The sequence below is a fragment of the Coturnix japonica genome, chromosome 3 (genome assembly GCF_001577835.2).
Source record: "Coturnix japonica isolate 7356 chromosome 3, Coturnix japonica 2.1, whole genome shotgun sequence".
NCBI lineage: Eukaryota > Metazoa > Chordata > Aves > Galliformes > Phasianidae > Coturnix > Coturnix japonica.
In genome coordinates, this window is record NC_029518.1 from 16,210,139 (window position 1) to 16,218,163 (window position 8,025).

Sequence of the window (8,025 nt, forward strand, 5' to 3'; positions counted from 1 at the left end):
CGCTGCTGCCAAACTCATCCCTGCCCTCAGAAACCAATGCCTTCTATTATGAAAATAAATAAATAAAATGAAAAGAAACGTGTCCAGCCCTTAGGACATACCCTGTCTAGTTTCTCAAGACTCATGCCACAGTGCCCTAAGTAAGGAAAATGTGTCATTGTGAATGTTTATAACATCTGATTTCATGTTATGCAGCTTCTCTCAGCCATAAACCAGAACAAATACTCCAAGATTTATTACATCCTTCCCTCCAGGGCTTTAAGCAATTGTGCTTGATTAACTCCATAGCTAAACAGCACCAAGCAGAAGCACGGCAGTTTTGCATCCAGGATTCCTAAGAAGCAGACTGTTTTCTATGAGGATTTAGGCCTAAAACCAGAGAGACGAGCCTTTAAATATGTTGGCTGCTCCAAACGTAGTGCATCCTATTTATTTCCATGGAAACTACAACAGATACAAAAAGCACAATAACACTGTTTGATAGAGCAAATTCTTGGCTACAAAACACTAGTTTTCAACATAATCACCACCATTAGCTATGCATTTTTACTAGTGATGAGCAAAAGCTTGCATGCTGTGTTTGTAAAACCTGCATCAGCTGATGCGACCAGTGTCACTGTCAAAAGGCACCACCCACTTTTTATGTTTACACATTCAGCAGGTGTCAATGAATGTCAATGGGAGTCATTTTTTCCATATGCAGGAATCTAATTCTACTGCTTTGCTTCATATTCACTTCCATGTCAGACGCCATTGTGTCAGACTGCCTCTGTGCTGACATCTGTTCCACAGCAACAACACATAATGGAATATTGGTGGGAAAGTTCAGCCTCTCCTGTTGTAACACCAATATCCACCTCTCACATTGCGGGCTAACACAGTAAAATAGGAGGCATTACTTTTGGAGCAGCCCTCATACTTAGCACTCTTTATAGAAGTAAATACCTGTTTCTCTTTATCAGCTCATATCCCAGACAGGACAAACATTCCTAAAGTTGCCTTACTGGGGGGTCATTTTAAGTGACAGAGACATTTCTTCAGTACCATTTTTAACCAAAGTGAGACCCTCTGGGGTGTTTCTCCTGTGAGCATCTCTTTGGTCAGCACAGTATCTCCTACAAGCAGAGTGAAGGAACTCTGCTCAAGCTCCACATAAGAACAGCCAGATTTGACCCAGTTCTGCTGCCTTTCCAGTTGCACAAAAGACTTCTGAAAGAATACAATGAAAGGTGCAAGGCAGGAGGCAAAGCTGTCTGTGGCACAGGGTTCATGAATTCACAGGAGCAAAAGCAGAAAGGAGCGCTTCCACACATCAGCTTTGAAGAGCAATCAGAAACTGCAAGCCTACTTCATGTCATCTCCGCAGGGGCTGCCTCATCAGCTAACTACAATGCACAGAATTTATTGCAAATTAAACTGTTTGCTGTACGAGCCAATTTGCAAGGACTGTCATTCTCACAGTGCTTTTTTTTTTTTTTTTTACTGCTTATATATTTTTTAAAGTATTAAAAACCCATCAAAACAATATTAATTGAATGCTCCCTTTGCCCTTCTGTATCCTCAAAGACATTTACACATCTTTGAGTAATAGAGAAAAACGACCGGGATTGTTTGCATCTGAGGGGTCATTACAGCTCCGCAATACCCTCTGGAAAACACACATTAACAGTGTTTTGACAATAATGTATTTGAAGCCTCGCTAGAAAAAACCACGCCAGGGTATAGACTAGCGCCTCAATTGGTTTGAAATATAGTCCAGCATTTGTCTTGGCTGCATTAACAAGGTCTGTTTTACCAATACATTTATATTTATGATGAGTTAGGGCAGATTATAGCTGTTAAAATTTGTCCTCCTGACATGAAAACACTACTTTGTCATTAATACATTTTGGAGTATAAACTATGATGTCAGGTCAATGTAAAGGGTAAAAACTTTCCTAAAGTATGCACACATCATTTTTTTAAATTTTTTTTTTAAAGCTATTGAGCCTAATGGAATAACAAAGGTCATAATAACAAACCATTACAGCTTTGGTCTTGGCAACTAAGTCCACAGAAGAATCCTCCAAGAAACAATCATCATTTCTCCAATGTTATGGCATTAGGACGACAGGAATGGTTCACAAATGAGTCATGTGAGCCCAGAAACGCAGTAGCTATGTGAAAGCTGAGCAATCAATTATTCATTTGTTTACCAAGAGCTTTCTCAGCTGACATTAACCAGAACTTCTTAAAAAGAACTTTACAGCTGTCCTTGGATGTCCCATGAGGCTGTGCTCAGGGGCAGATTGCTTAATTTCTCAGTAAACAATCTGGTATTTTTATTGAAATAACCAACAACGTATGAACTAATTAACTGGGTTCAACTCGAGACCCGACAGGTGTCAAAATAGCAGAGACCCGGGGCTGGAGTGGTGATAAGATGGGACACGGGGCGGGGAAAGGGCATCCAAGCAGTAAAAAACAGCTCTTGCTCAGAGCTCAGTACATGACATCCCGAAAGCCCAGTAAGCTTTTCTGCACACGGCTTACTGAGGATACACATACACATTTAGTCATGTTAATATATTAATACATTCAAATACTCAGCTCTAATGGATTAAACTACACTTTTTCTTATATTGTAGTGATTGGCTACCCCAGGTCCTAATGAAGCATTGAGCCAAAATCTTCTTTAACCACAAATTAATGACTTAACAAGGCGCTAAGTATCACATCATCTCCTTTTAATCTATGCTCTTTTAGCTTTTTTTATGTTTGAAAGATTCATCCAAATGAGGGAAAAACACCGTGCAAAAGGGACAGAGAAAACCTGGATGTAAATACAGTATCAAAATAAGTAATTGTGGAGATGAAGAGATTTTGGTTTTTCCACAACTACTGAGCAAGCCAAAGTCCCTAAAGTAATGTTTTGATGTTGATTTAGCACTTCTTAACAGACTTTATCTATGTGCTCTGAGCATGTTTATTAAACCTATTGTCCCTCCTCCATGGCTTATAAAAACAGTGGATGAATGTCAGCAAACCCAGCACTTGGTGGGAGAAGAGTTGGGCTTGCACTGGTGCCAGGGAATGGCTTGGAAGGGACTGGGGGCTCCTCCTTCACTTCTGCAGCTGATTATATCTAACAGTCCTGACAGTTCAGAAAGTTTATTGCTACATGCAGTTCCATCTCCTTCACAAGGAAAGCACAGAGCAACTCACCATGTCACAGGTGAAACACAAGAGGGCTGCACGGGGTCACCTCTAAACAGAAGTCTCATTCATTTGACCCCACTGCTCACCTCCAAACAACTATGCTAATCCCATAATCTGAAGATTGCCTACCCCTGTGCTCCTGCTATCCCACCTATGTACTTCCACTAACAGACCAAGAAATAACCATTAACACAGCAAAATGCAACTGCATCAACTTTCCTGCACTGGCTGCTGCAAAGAGAGAATTATGGAGAACAGGGAAATCCTGATTGCCATCACTCAGATACCACCATAGCATACACAGACAAAACACATTAACCACCTTCCCACTACATTTTGTTCTATTAGCATGGGTCTTTCTCAAGATACTCAACCATTTGACAAAAAAGCCTGTGAAGAAGGCATCTAGTCAACGGAGGTCTGGATAGACTTACCTCTAAAAGCCACCATCTCTTCTTCCAAGTGTGTGAATTTGCCATCTGATAATTTTCTTTCGGTGGCTACGTTTATGAGTTTAGGGATGGAGGTGCACAAAATACATAAAACAAAGTCCAGGAGCTGATCATAACCAAACCCCATAACATAGAGTCACATACATCTAGGCTCCTTAAAAATAAACAAATAAACCCGATCTAAGCAAAGTCTTTAGCACTTCAGTTGATTTGAACTCTTCAGTATGAATTGTGCTGTAAATAAACACACTCATTGGAAGCACTGCTCGTTTGCTCAAGTTCCGAGTGCTTGTTCTGATGACAGAATGAAGCAGCCACGAGCATGAAGGGCTATTGCTCACAGCAGCTGGAACTGTCCCAAGCTCATGTGTCCCCAAACACGCCTGCTGCTTTTGTTATCCAAAAAACAGTCCCATCTGAGACAGACAGTAGGACACTGGATAGAAAATTGACCATACATATTCATTCTTTACAGTAATAATGACTGGACAAAATTATTTCTAATACACTTCTGATATGTTAATGGAACCCAGTTGTACTACACTAACATAACTATAGCAGCATGAAAAGTTGCTGACTCCACTTTCTATTGCCCAAAAACTCTGACTGGGAAAAATGAAAATCCAATTTTTATTTCTTTCACCTTCCAACACCCAGCATTAAACTTTCATACTTTCAAAGTGCTCTTCTCCATCAGCTTGTGTTTTAGTCACATTGGTCTGCTTGACAAAATACAGTACCAAAGAGCTGCCCTGCACGTCATATTCTGTCAACTTCCCCACTCTGCTGGTCAGATAAAACACATGCTCTAAAATAACTTTATATTCATTTCATGACCATTTTTCTAGTAGGAAGAGTAAACTCATGCTGTAAACACAGCTAGCAAAGCTTCAAGACTGAACATCAGTCACCTGGTGACAAGAGAGGAAAGAATAAATAAAACTTGGCAAGTCATTAAGATCTGGGTAGGGATAATACTTTTCCAGAGGTTCATGCAACACAACTCTAATCAGAAGGGAATGTGGCAGTTGTTTCAGAAATGCTCTGAAATAAGGGAAGTACATGAATTAAACCCCTGAAGGCCTGGTTTTCTTTCTATTGGAAACAATGACAACTTCCATTGATATACGGGTCAGCCAGTTCCACAGTAAAGCAATTTCCCTGCAGACATCAAGAAAGATCCCACCCAAAATCCCTATTGAAAGAGCTGGGCTTCCACCTACCCAGCAAGGGTGGCAACGCTACCCAAAACATCCATCCAAGAGGGATCTGAGCTCCAGTCATAGCCATAAAGTCCTAACAGGTGAGCAACAGTGACTCTATTCCAACGTAGTTTTAAAGAGTATTTATATTTTATCACTGATTTAAGATCTTAAGACTTGTATTTATTTAAAAAAGCAGAAGCATTGTCAAACAGCCGACAATAAGAATAAAATGTGGCTTTACTTCATTGAACATCTGGAAAAACATAAGGGTAGGAGAACAGTTTGCTGACAACTGTAGAGCTAGCACAGATTTAGGACACAGTGTTGCCAAATGCAAAGCCTCTCCAGGCAAGAGTGAAAGATGCTCAGCTGGATCTGTCCTCAGGGATGCAGCAAAGGACACCGGTCCCGCAAATTAATGATTCCCTTTCCTGGAAACCCAGGCTTTGTTACATTTATGGTGACTTAAACATCATACAGAGTTTTAAGATCAGATAGAGAGTTCAAGCTGAATTCATTCACCCGGGAAAAGTTTATGAGTTCTGCAAGACGGTTGAAAGCAGGTAGAATTCAGCTGGTTTGCAACAAAACCCTTTACAGACACATCCAAGTCCCCCACAGCAGACCATGCTGGCATTTTGTGGATGTTGGCTTCAGCAAAACAGGCCTTACAGCAAAATCTCTACTTTGCCAGCACTGCATTTGTACATAAACAGCATATTAACAAAAGCAGAGATGTTCCTTTGTGGAAAGTTAATCACTAAAACTTTAAACAGCTCACAGTAAAAAAAAAAACAAACAGCTCTGAAGAGTAAGCAGTCAGGCTTAAGGTCACAAATCTCTGCAGTGGTGTTCAAATAAATGATATCAAAGAAAGGAGAAAGGCAAAGAACATGCACAGCACACTGAGATCACAAGCGAAATCCTACCCACCTTATTCAAGTGAAATGCTTCAGTTTCAGGTCTGGCTCTTGGGTACGTGAGATAATGGATGGACTTCCTAGGGTTAACACACCTTTCAATGTAACAGTTTGAAGACATTACCTAGATCCCAGTGACTAAGGCACAGAGCAGACAAAAGCAGAGCTACTGAAACGTGGAATGTCTCTGGAACCATAGAAAACACAAACAAATGAGTCACTCTAAAAGCAACTTCCAGCAAAAACAGAGGGTGAAAATGTACCATATTGTGCTGTGAGTTCTGACAAGTATAAATGAAAGCAGCAATGAAACCACACATTTGCTGTGCTCTCTAAAGATGTTAGACTAATTCAGTTTTCCATCGTGTCAACAGATAACATATGCCTTAGTATTACGGTTCCTTTTGCTTTTGGTTCTGTCTTTTTTCCAGAAGCAGGAAGAAGAGTTGTGATGTGATCAGACTGACAGCACCAACAGTTTCAAGCAGCTCACCTGTGTGAAACCTTCAGGTGCTTGTTGTCACTTCTCCTGGCATGGCTTTGGTCCGCACTCAACTGCATACACCCCAAAGCACAGGCTGCTGTTAGCAATGCTGCTGGCAGGGCCCAGACTGGTTCTGGCCATAGATGCAACCAAATTGAAAATAACCATGTACAACACTTCATTTGGGACAGATTAGTAAAGAGGATTTTGGTCAGTTATTTATGTTTTTGGCACTGCTGAATGCCAAGGTTTTAACTTCAATCTAAGTACAGCCAGCCATGTCACCCCACTGCCTGAGAGCCAAACGATCCACTGGATGGAGAGCCAATGCAAGTCTAGGAAAGATGTTCAACCTAAAGAAAAGATGACTGAATACCCAGAAACTCTAAGGGACATGCCATTGTATGACAAAGTGCACTTAAAATGTAATGGGAGGATGGAGGCGCAACATGTAGAGAAAGCTTCCTATAAGGTCCCTTATAAACCAAATTGTTTTCCAGTTACTAAGACAGAAGAATGAACGACAAAAATAAGCAAAGAAAAATAAAGTGAAGAAAAATAAAAGCTTTGTTCTGAAGCTTCAAAAGCTAATTATCACAAGGAGACAACTTCATCCAGGACTGGGACAAGCTGTACTAATGTCACATCTTGCTGTACTTTACTGATGCCAGTAAGTTTTCAGTCCCAGAGATGTATCAAAAGTGATGCCTTCATCTTCAGTGGAGATCTGCCAGGGGAGGAAAAAAAATCCTTGCAGGCATCTATAATAGGTTGTGGTGAGAATGAAACAAGAATAGCAAGCCAGGGAACCTTCACATTTTTGCAGGAATGAAGCTTCCAGTCCCTTACAGAAGTTAAATGTCATTCAAAAGCATTTTCTCATGGGAAAAAGTAAGCAATCAGGGATGGAAATAAAATGGAAATTATTGCTATCTTGCCAGCTTGAGATGCCTTCAGATATTTGTTTGGGGCAGGGAAACCTGGCAAAAGCAAAGTATGCAAACCATGCTACTTGGATATTGAAGTTTCCTTTACACATTCAATGATAAACGTGTATACATAGAAGCATATACACGCTGACACACACACTGTGAACAGCTGAATACATGAAGGGTTTAAGAATGAAGGAAATGCAATGTCCATATTATATTGTCCCCCAAAGAAAGTGAGAAAGGATTTTCTGGGGGAGGAGGGAGAGGAAATAAACCCAAACCAAACCAGTTCTCTGATGCCTATTAGGAATACTGTATCAGCTTTTTTAGAATACAATGAGTACAACTGCAGTTGCATCCAGACTCACCTGGGCCTGCTTCCCCCTGTTTTCATTTCATGCATCTTGAGGTCTTCCAATCCAGTCTGAAATGCAATCTGACAGCTCCCTCTAGCTAATTAGATAAAATACACCGGCCTCTCCTGCTTGGATTAATGGTAGATATATTAAACAGTAACTGTGGGAAGACCCTTCGGAAAGGGCATGCCAGATACATTTACTTTATCCAAATGTACACCACTTAAAAAGGCCAAACAATCCCAAGGGGATGAGGGAGGGCAGAAATTATGTGATATTAGTGAATAGGTTTAAATATAGTCTTTCTTCAAAACTAGCTGGCATCAACTGTATTTATTTACATAGAAAGTTCACTGGGGTAGGATCAGCTATTTTTGAGTTGCAGAAAGGTCAGAGGAATGCAAGACAAGCATTGGCATTCAAAGGACCACGGAAGATGATCATGTAAGTACACTCACCTTGACAGAACATCTTAGGA